This window comes from Sorex araneus, chromosome 4 (genome assembly GCF_027595985.1).
Source record: "Sorex araneus isolate mSorAra2 chromosome 4, mSorAra2.pri, whole genome shotgun sequence".
NCBI lineage: Eukaryota > Metazoa > Chordata > Mammalia > Eulipotyphla > Soricidae > Sorex > Sorex araneus.
Window position 1 is genome coordinate 193,301,216 of NC_073305.1, and position 8,216 is coordinate 193,309,431.

General features: G+C 50.8%; 1 long non-coding RNA gene across 1 annotated transcript; it reads right to left on the reverse strand.

The window, feature by feature from the left end:
- Nucleotides 1-2,118: 2,118 nt before the first annotated feature.
- On the reverse strand, nt 2,119-5,970 carry LOC129404214 (uncharacterized). Its single transcript, XR_008629766.1, has 2 exons — nt 2,756-5,970; nt 2,119-2,445 (listed from the first exon to the last, which is right to left on the reverse strand). It is a non-coding gene; the product is annotated as an uncharacterized LOC129404214 (long non-coding RNA).
- Nucleotides 5,971-8,216: the final 2,246 nt, after the last annotated feature.

The following is an 8,216-nucleotide window of genomic DNA, read 5'->3' on the forward strand; positions in this document are numbered from 1 at the left end:
ACCAACCACATCCTGCCCTGTCACCTTCTCAACAGATTTTTATGGTTTTTTTATTTGAAATTTTTTTTTTCTTTTTGGGTCACACCCAGCGATGCACAGAGGTCACTCCTGGCTCATGCACTCAGGAATCACCCCTGGCGGTGCTCAGGGGACCATATGGGATGCTGGGATTCAAACCCGGGTCGGCCGCATGCAAGGCATACGCCCTACCCGCTGTGCTATCGCTCCAGCCCCTATTTGAAAAACTTACAATAGCTGTATAAAGATTTTTGTCTTGTAAGTTCGACATCTGGGATTTCTTAAGATTGGCTTCTATTGCTTGCTTTTTCAGGTTTGGTTTTGTTATGTTGTATTTTGGGGGCACACCCTGCAGGGCTCAGGACTTACTACTGACTCTGCTCTGGGATCATTCCTGGCAAGCCTGGGGGCAGCAAATGGGTGCCAGGGTTCAAACCTGAGTCAGCTGTGTGCGAGGCCGTGCCCTACCCACTGCACTATCGCTCTGGCTCCAGTGTTTTATCTTCTATGCATGGGCCAGCCGTGCCTCTTTTCTGCAGACACAGAGGTGCGTGTGTGTGTACTCGTGGGCACATTTACAATACAGTGTGGAAACTGGGACTCAGAGCCCCTCCCGGCTCCTCACAGTCGGGGGTTCACTGTTGGCCTGGGCACTGATTTTCTCCAAGTCCTGTTAAGTTTCTTTGGTGTGTGACGCTGCTGCTGTGTGGTCGTAGTTTCCAGCTAATCACTGCACAGAGCTTTCCTTACGTGCCTTAAAGTGCTGTCTTCCAGCTTTGTCATGGGGCCCCCTCAGTAGCTCAAACTTACCAGCTCTGCCCGGGCCTTCACCTCCTGCTTGTCCAGACTCGGGGTTGGCCAGGTGGCAGCGAGCACTATCTCAGGCGTCTCCTGTGGAAGAGCATTACCTTCTGGATCCCCAGGAACATGCCAGAACCGTTGAAAACCGTAAAAGCTTCTCATAGCCCAACTTCCCTTTCTCATCTTCCCGCTGGTCTCCTTCCCCTCTCCTGATAGCTCTGATTGTGCCATGCGGTGGCTGCCTGCGGCAAAGAATCTGTGCAAAGAATCCCCGTGGAGGCGCTTTCCTAGGCTTTGCAGGTGAGTGTGAAGACTGCTGTCCTCCAGCGGCTATCAGAGTGCTGGCTTTCCAGGTCTGGCACCTGCTGCTCGGGAAACACAGCCCACACTTGGCCTCCAGGGGGCGGGGCTATGCTCTGACCCCCAAGAGTGAGCCCCTGCTGCCTTCAGCCTCCGACCCCCCCCCCCTCCCCTGATGGCTCAGAGCTTTCCCTGGCAGGTGTGAGCCAGTGTGGATAGCGCCAAGTTGGCGCCATCAAAAGGAGCTTCTGAGTTATGGCAGGGAGTGGCTGTGGGGGACCTGGGAGGCCCCTGGACAAGGAGGAACCAGGACAGAAGCGGGGCACCGTCATCCCTCCATCCTGGGGGGACCCAGGTGGCGTGTTTCTGATTGGCAGCAAAAGCAATGCAGGTGTGGGGGTGTGGAGGGTTTTGCTGAAAACCAGACTGCAGGGGAGACGCAAACAGCCCTTGCCATGAGACCCATGGACACCGAATCGTCGGTGACAAAATCTGTCATGGTGGTTAAAATGTCCTGACTTTATCAGCACAGGGCACAGAGCGATTCAGCAGCCGCAACCTCCGAACCCTTTCCTGAGAGGAGAGGAAGGAAGGGTGGCGGCAGTGGGGCAGGGGGCTTCCAGGGCTGATCATTCCAGCAATGATCAGAGAGGGGCCTGGAGGGTGGGGGAAGGTAAACTCGGTTGAGCGCCTACCCTTACCCCAAGAACAATCTTACTGCCTGCTGGGACAGCAAGATTTTGAATAATCCCTCCTGGTGGCAGTAGCCCTATGGAAGCCTGGAGCTGGGCAGCCGGGCACCCCGCTGGAGGCCACTAGGTGTGGGATAACCAGGCAGACAGGAGGTGTGCGGGAGCTAGAGCCAGAACCTCCCATGGGCAAGACACACACCAGGTCCTGAGCCTGGGAACTTGGAGATGGTCAGGTACTAAGAAAAGCACCTCTTTCTCGGGTGGACCTGGTTTGGGGGCTTTCTCCCCCTGAAGAAAACCGCACAACTGCTACAGAAGAACTTTATTTCCAAATTGAGCCAGGGTGAGGGCTGGTGATGGGGAACCTGGGGTGCACAGCCAGAACTGTGGGTCCTGGCCCTCGTCTCTGCAGCTGGGAAGGGATAGGGAGAGGTTTCAGGGTAGGGCTTGGGGGCCCAGGAGCCCTGGACTGGCCCTCTGGAGGAGCCTGTGCTCTCAGTGCATCTCACGGAGCCGCTGGTCCTCCCATCCGGCTTCCTGGCCCGGCAGCCACGTTAGGAGCCGGGTGGGCAGCCAGAGTGAGGGGGCTGCTCCGCGGCTCCCCACAGACCGGCGTCTCCTCCAGTTTGGACACCTGCGGGGAGAGAAATAGTTTGGGCCCTAGGGGTGGCACTGCAGTGCCCTATGCAGAGAGGGTGCCCCTGGACCCCGGAAGCTTCTGGGGACTCGAAGACGGACCCCAAACACACCCCACCCCACCCCCGCCCAGGCCACAGACACAGTTTGTCCTTCCAGGGGGCCTCTGCCCCTCTGGCCTGTCTCTGTGTTCACCCGCTTCTTTCTGCTGCCTCTGTCTCCCGGTGGGGGCCCGCTCTTTTCCGGGGTGCCTCCGACCTCTCTTCGGGCTCCCTCCTCCTCCCGAAGCGGGGCGGGCGAGGGGTTACCTTGGAGGAGGGTCTCCAGGCTGTCCACGAGTCGGGCATCCCGGATGGGCGCGGCGGTAGCCGAGGGCAGGGGCGCGGCCGGGAGCAGCAGCAGCAGCAGGACCAAGGCGGCGCTCATGGCGGGGCAGGCAGGGGGCTGGAGGGCGCAGGCGGGGAGGTTCGGGGTCTCAGCCTCCGTCTCCGCGCCGCCCACCGGGCTTTTTCCCTCTCGTCCCCCTCCAGCTTCCCCGCGCCCAGGCCTGTCTCTCCTCACCTTCCCGATGGCCTGCTGTATTCTCCTGTGTCCGCTCACTGACCGGTCAACCTCAGCACCACAAGGACCGTTAGAGACAAACACGTGGATCTGAGTGGATGCTCGTGGAGGGACGCGCTCTCGAGCTCCAGGCGAGCCGCACGACTGACCACGCCCCCAGCCAAGCCACGCCCACGACTGTTACCCTGTACGCGCCACAATGGCCACACCCCGGGACAGGCCACGCCCCCACATTAAGCCACGTCCAACCCAAGGCAAATCGCACGTGCTGGCCACGCCCACTGCCCCTGGGTCGCCTCCTTATTGAACAGGGTTCCTAGATGGCTGAAAAACTGGAGAGAAGGGGCTGGAGAGATATCACAGCGGGTAGGGCGTTTGCCTTGCACGCAGCCGACCTGGGTTCAAATCCCAGCATCCCATATGGTCCCCTGAGCATGGCCAGGGGTAATTCCTGAGTGCAGAGCCAGGAGTAACCCCTGTGCATTGCCAGGTGTGACCCAAAAAGCAAAAAAAAAAAAAAAAAAGAAAGAAAGAAAGAAAAAAGAAAAACTGGAGAGAATTCATTATCGGTGTATTGGTTCTTTAGAAAAGCTTTCAAAACAAATCTTATTTGCTTTTGGGCGACACCCAGCGATACTCAGGGCTTACTCCTGGCTCTGCGCTCAGGGATCACTCCTGGTGAGTTCTGGGGATCATATAGGATGCCCAGAATGATTGAACCCATAAGGCCCCATGCAAGGCAAGTGCCTGGCCCGCTGTACTTTTTCTCTGGCCCAGCTTTCAAATTGTTATCTTCCATAGTCGTATGTTTCACTCTCATGACTGAAGAGACATTTCCATATCTCTCCTGTTTGAAATACCAATACTTTTGAGTTTGCTTTTTTTTCACATGTCTGAAATTGTCATTTCCCTTGCTTTCGTGGTTTGCCTTACTTTGAAGAATCCTGGATATTGCTGAAATCACCATTTGATGCTCTTTGTGCTGTTCTCTTTAGACTTGCTGAAGCCTTTTGTTACCCAGTAATTCCCAACTCATCAACCATGGCAGAACTAATCCATTGAATTTGTGTGAACACTGAATATTCCTCTTCTTTTTTTACAAGAAAATTTCCCCTAGGGAAACTTTATTCATGGTACTACTTATTTCCCTCCTCAAATAACAGACCAAGATTTCTGTCTTCATAATAAAAGATGAAGCTAGAACTGTGTCATTTTTCCCTTTCAATTTGTATGTCCTCCCAGTTCAAAATGCTGCATCTTTTAACAGCGCACATTTTCTTGATCTGCAGTTAGGCTCGAAGCATTCAAGCCTCAACACAATCTACTTTGTAGTTTTAATCTTTTCTGGAAAAATTGTTAAGTCTGCTCAAACCACTCCATAGCCACTCTGCTTCCTGTCCTAATGCCACTTTCCCTGGGCTTACAGAGAATCCTTGCCTTTTCCTGCACTATGTGATTTTGTGGAGGTAACGCGTGCCACATTTCTTTGAAAAGTCAGCAGGTTTTCAGTAGTTTACTAGCAAGAATGGTATTCGCGAGGAAAGAATATTCCTCTTTCTTTCAGTGTACTTATATGCCCCTTATCTATTCTCATTTGAGGTGTTGGTTTAGCACAGTGGTTGCCGATGCTCTTTGTTGTTTTTTGGGTGCCACACCTGGTGATGAGTAAGCCAGACTCCTGGCTCTGCACTCAGGAATTACTCCTGGTACAGTGCTTGAGGGACCCGATGGGATGCCAGGGATGAAACCCAGGCCAGCTGTGCACCTGCAAACACCCTCCCCATTGTCTTATCACTGCAGCCCTCTGTTCTACACAGCTTTGCTTGACCTCATAGCAACAAGCAGGCAGTCGAACAAGCATGTCTCCGAGTCCATCCAACTCTTCAGCAAGACCGACTCAGTTCAATCCAAGTGAGGGACGAGGGACCGAGCCCATTAAGTTCACTCCACTAAGGAACAAAGTCTGTCCTCACAGTGCCTCGTATCGGCCTTTCCTCTCTCTAAGCCGTGTATTTCTAATTTTCACGATGCAAAATCTTAATCTGTTCCTTCTGCTGTTACCAAACGGATGCTCACATGTAAAAGAATGAGCTGAAGACTTGAGAAGTATAATGTCACAAAATCAATCTCATAGTTGTTAACTGCAACGACAGGGTAAGATGTCCCCCAAATCAGCACTGTGAAAATCCACTGAACAAGACTCAAAATGTTTCCACACCTGTTCTTTATATTGGAGAGACAGTTCGGACTCATGAATATGACAGACCCATTTCAGTATGCAAAAGGGGAGGAAGATCTATCACAATTATAGTGTGTCACTTTCCAACATTGACTTAAAATGTACACTTTTAAAGTCACAGTGTAGGAAATCTTAGTTGCCATAAAAAAGATGTGAACTGTTTATGTTCTGAGAAATGTGTCACTAGATGCCTTCTGCATTGAATGAGCGCGTATAAACACACAGCCATAAACAGCAGACTGCCGTACACTCAGGCTGTGGGGCACAGACCACTGGCATCACTCCTCTCAGACATGGGGACCATCATTGGCTCAAACATTCAGGGACACAGAGCTGTACTCAAAACAGTGGTTTTTACCTTTTCCCACTTGCTGTTAAATATCACTGCTCCCCAACATCTCCACAAAAAAGTAAGCAAACTCTTGTCTCCCTTTCAGAACCATACCTAGACACCTACAAAAGTAAGGCAGACCTATTGTACAAAAACTGCAGACCATTTATTTTTAAAAACTTTGTAAGTTTCGGGAGCTGGAGTGATAGCACAGCGGCTAGTGTGTTTGCCTTGTGCGCAGCCAACCCGGCTTCGATTCTCAGCATCCCATATGGTCCCCTGAGCACCGCCAGGAGTGATTCCTGAGTGCAGAGCCAGGAGCAACTCCTGAGCATCGCCGGGTGTGACCCAAAAAGAAAAAAAAAAAAACCTTTGTAAGTTTCTTTCTTACCCAGCAATGCTCAGGAGTTACTCCTGGCTCTGAATTCAGGAATTACTCCTGGTGGTGCTCAGGGAACCATATGGGATGCTGGGAATCGATCCCGGGTCGACTGCATGCAAGATAAACGCCCTACTTGCTGTGCCATCGCTCCAGCCCTGTAAGTTTGCACATGGAGAAACACAGATATCTTAAGTGCACACAGGACTCAGATACTCAGCACCCAGAGTTAAAGAGACTGGCATCAGATAAATACTCTCCCTTGGCCAAGCTAACTCCTTGCCTGATTTCTAACTTCATGCAGACAAGTTTTGCGTTTTCCTATACTTTGCAGGCCTGGAATCACACACATTTTTGTCTGAATTCATCACTTCACTATTATGAACTTGAGCTGCAGCTGCATGTATTTCTAGTTCATTCTCTCACGGCATTACAACATCCTGTCATGTAAACGTGATACCTTGGCCCGTTCTAGTGCCGATCGGTGCTAGAACTGAACTTACTTTTTCCAGTCTTACAGCATGAATGTTCCAGTGAGTATTCTGATAGACTTGTACATACCCAGTGGATATACAGTTTTGTTAGACTGGAGGAAAATGGCACAGGTTCGAAGTGCCAGCTTCCAAAATAACCCTGTCACTAAGCAATGAAATCCCTGTTCACATCCTGGCTGAAATTAGCTTCTTAGGGCCTGGCGATGATACAGCAGGTAAGGTGTTTACCTTGCATGCATGACACAGGTTTGGTCCCTGGCACTGCATTTGGTCCTGGGCCCCACTGGAAGTGACCCCTCAGCACAGAACACAAAACTCTGAGCACCATCAGGTGTGGGCCCTGAACTGGGGGAAAATCAAAATTTTCATCTCTTTAGTGGCTACGTATAATAGCAAGCTTGAAGTCTATTCTTATGGATAAAACCAAGCGATCTTCATGCTTTTTGGCCACCTCGAGATCCTCTTTATCACGTGGTAGTTCATGGGTTTTGCCCATTTTCCTTGATGTTTTGATCAGGGGTTTGCCTGGCTGTTCACACCCGCCCTGCCACCTGTGGGTGCGTATGGTTCTCCTGGGACACAGCACTGTTTGTTTAGGTGGGCTACGGGGAAGGCTGCTAGGCCAGAATAGCCAGTTGAATGGCTGACAGAACCATACATTCCATCTGGCCCCTTACCGAAGGGTCTGACCAACATATCTACAATCGAGTACCGACAAATGACAGTACCTCCTCTGTGCTCTTTTGGTCTGTTTTGTTTTGGGGTCACATCCAGCAATGCTGTTTATTCCTTGCACAGGAGAACATATAGGATGCCAGATGGAACCCAGGTTGGTCATAGGTAAGGCAAATGCTCTCCCCCGTACTCTCTCCAGCCCCTGTGTACCTTCATATCTTTTTAGTAAAATTTAAAAGTATTGCCAGATTAACATGTTTTATTTTATGTTTTTTTTTAAATTTTTATTTATTTATTTTTGCTTTTTGGGTTACACCCGGCAATGCTCAGGGGTTACTCCTGGCACATGCACTCAGGAATTACCCCTGGTGGTGCTCAGGGGACCATATGGGATGCTGGGAATTGAAACTGGGTCGGCCGCGTGCAAGGCAAACGCCCTACCCTCCGTGCTATCGCTCCAGCCCCCTGGTGTTTTTTGTCTTAAGAAAAACTTTTTTACTATAAGGATAGTTTATTTTTAGATGGGGGCCACACCCAGCGATACTCAGGGGTTACCCTGGGTCGGCACTCAGGAATCACTCCTGGAGATGCTCGGGGGACCATATGGGATGCTGCGGATTAAACCAAGTTGGCTATGTGCAAGGCTTACCACTGTATGATCTCTCCAGCCCCAGGATACAGGGTATCAAGTTTTTTTTTTACCCCCCTAAGAGCTTTATTACTCAGAAATGCAATCCACCTCAATCAATACTCGTCTTCCTGGGACCCATGGTACCCGACAAAGCAGTTATTGGAAAGCAGATTCTTTTCCCCACTACAACATATTCTTAAAATGAAGTCTAACTATTGTGTAGAATTGTCTGAATAAATTGATTCCATCTGAGTTTCTCTGCTGTCATAGGTCTTATGATGTGGAAGTTAAAATCTCTAGCTATTGGGCTGGAGAGATAGCACAAGCAGATAGGGCGTTTGCCTTGCACGCGGCCGACCCGAGTTCGATTCCCAGCATCCCATATGGTCACCCAGCACCGTCAGGAGTAATTCCTGAGTGCAGAGCCAGGAGTAACCCCTGTGCATTGCTGAGTGTGAC